Source organism: Crocuta crocuta, unplaced genomic scaffold, assembly GCF_008692635.1.
Source record: "Crocuta crocuta isolate KB4526 unplaced genomic scaffold, BGI_CrCroc_1.0 scaffold241, whole genome shotgun sequence".
In the NCBI taxonomy this organism is placed as follows: domain Eukaryota; kingdom Metazoa; phylum Chordata; class Mammalia; order Carnivora; family Hyaenidae; genus Crocuta; species Crocuta crocuta.
The window spans coordinates 2,180,816-2,183,658 of record NW_027527807.1 but is presented as its reverse complement, the minus strand read 5'-3'; positions in this window follow the sequence as shown (position 1 = coordinate 2,183,658).

The window sequence follows — 2,843 nt, the reverse complement described above, 5'->3', positions numbered from 1 at the left end:
TCCTCCCCTGCCGCCAGTTCAGGCTATGAATCTTCCACTCCACCCGCTATAGCTTCTGCAAACAGTAAAGATACCACTAAAACCCCTTCTGCAGTTCAAACTAGCACCAGCCACAACCCCGGACTTCCTCCCAATTTTAACGAATGGTACGTCTGAGGACAAACATAAACCTTGTTAACCATAGAATGGACCAAATGCATTTTAAAAAGAAAACTGAGACCAATCAGATGGAAATGGAGTTTTAAGGCGAGAGGCCATATATAGGGTTACATCTTGTTAATGGCAATTGTCCAGGAAGGTTTTTGGGGCAGGATCCAAAAGTAGCCATGCCCTATTCTCAGGATTAGAAAATAACGTTTTGGCATTTGAAGGATTTAAAAAAAAAAAAAATCTTCTCACTGCTTTTTTCCTCCCTTGTCTCTCTTGCTCTCTGCACCCCCCTTCCTAAACTCCTTCAGTTCATTTTAACACTTGTCCTGTTTCTTGAGAGGAACTTATAGAAGGCTTGTTGGTGGTGGTGATGTTAAACGATGGAAATTCTTCGCCTTAGTGGTGATTGTTTAAACTCTCACAGTCTTAAACCGTGCCAAAGTCCTGTTATGTCTTGAACTTTTTCCTCAAAGCATTACACTTGTGAATGTATTTTTGTCTAATGGGGTCGAAACTGTTGTTCAGTATTTTTTCAGGCTGAGGATGTGATGTTACTCTACAGATTGTGACGTTTAGTATACAGTTGCCTTTTGTAATAACTTTTTTTTTTTTGTAAATACATATCCATTGATGCCATATTTATCGTTTGTAATTTAATTATTGCTACAAGTGCCGGGAACTGAACAATATTTATGGAAAAAAAATGTTTTCTAACAAATGCTGTACAGCTTTTGATTATAACTGCTCTAGCATTAAATTTTATTGTTTTCAAAGAAGAACACAATTTACAGTTTTTGAACCACTGACTCCTTTCTCTTGTTTTGTAACAGCCTCCTTCTACAAAGAGGAGACGTAAGCAAATGAAATCTTGTTTGTTGGTATTTATAACTCACCCAGATCCCTTTTCTAATTGTTAAATTATTTTTCTATTGCAGTATAGAATCCTTACAGTGTCAATTTCCATCTGGGGCGACCCTCCTTTCTTTATCTCTAGCTCAGATGGTTGTTTAACTGTGAGTTTAAATGTGTTTGTCTTGGATTTTCGGCATGCAAATCAAATATTACTGATCAGTTCAGTTAGTGGCCATGACATCTCAATCTTGTATTTCAAAGACTGAGAAGCTGGATTTAATCATCCCTGCCCTCCATATATAAACATAAGGTAACCTAATGAGTTTTATGTCCCTTAGTTTTTTTATTACCTTACATAAAAATGAACATCGTGGCAGGATGCATGTCTGTGTATTCTATTGAGAGATCACCCATATACATATATACGTTTGTATCTATGACTTATCTAATCTATCAGATCTATCTAGCTATCTATATATTTTCAAAAGTGAGTGTATGTCTGCAACGGTGGTGATGAGTAAGGCCCAGTCGAGCCGTGCTTACTTATGGTTAAAGTGCTTCTTAAAAAGAACCATAGTCCATTTACAATTTTGGAAGGCAGAGGCTGATTTGTTTTGCTGTATATAGTTCAATTCATAATTATCACAGTTATTCATAACATTTTTATAGCGGTGTAACAACTGCAGCGGTTCCGAAAACGATATTATGGAAAGAAAAAAAGAAACCTTTGCAAAATATGTATTTTTAAAGTTCATGGTTTGTAGGTACAGATGTTAAGAGCATTGTTTCCATTAAAATCAATAACAATGAAAAATGGTTGTTTGCTTTGTGATAAAATATTAACAATCCATTTAACCTTCAGCGAAGCAACTCACTTGGACAAACCGTTCTTTTACAGTTGTTATATGAAAAAAAAAACCTGATTACTATATTGGGGGGTTGGAGTGGGTTAGAGTATCGAGAGACTTGAACTAATCTAGGGTGCTGTTTAATATTGAGAGCCCAATCTCTGCATGAATAACCAGCTTGCAAATCAGCAAATAGAATGGTGGAGATAAGGAATTGTAAAGAATTAGAAATGTGATGAATAGGCTTAAGTACCTCCTCTTGAAGGGGCAATGCTCTAGTTTTTTTGGTGGCCATCACTTTGGTATTATACATAATCATTTTGAATTCTAGAATTTTGTTTATTGTTCCTTTTGAAGAAATAAAGTCTTTGCAAATCTTATTTNTTAGTGCCCGCTTCCCCCCCCCCCCCCGTTCAAATAAATCAACCTTAAATTGAAATGCTCAGAGACCTGATGGTGATTAAAAGAAACTTTGATTTTCTGGATACAGTTGAAGCAGTCTATTTTAAGTTATCTACCGATATCCTTGTCAACAGTTATTGACAGTTTCTAATCGCAAATTGCTTTGATGCAATTTTTTGTCTGTGGAGAATGGGGTTTTTTTGCACTTTCCTCCACCAAGGCAAGGGCCTGAATGCCATGAACAGAGAGATTGGGATGGCTTCACAAGCGATGAGCAGGTAACCTGGTCAGTATACCACTTCTACCCCAGACGTTCCAATCTTGACCTTGACATTGAGGGTGCTGGACCAAATTTCTATTTCAGGATTTTTTTTTCCCCTTCACTTCAAACCAGAGGCCGTTTTAAATGCTCAGCAAGTTTTCAGAAAGTCTGTATTCATAATACTGGCTCTAAGTGTGTTCCAACTGAAGTCTAGGTAGTGTTTTTCTTCTGAAATATGCGCTGAACTTCCACAACTTGCTGTTTTCCCCATAAATTTCCTCTCCACTCCCAACTTAACCTAATCTTAAATGGGAGTTGAATGATGCGTT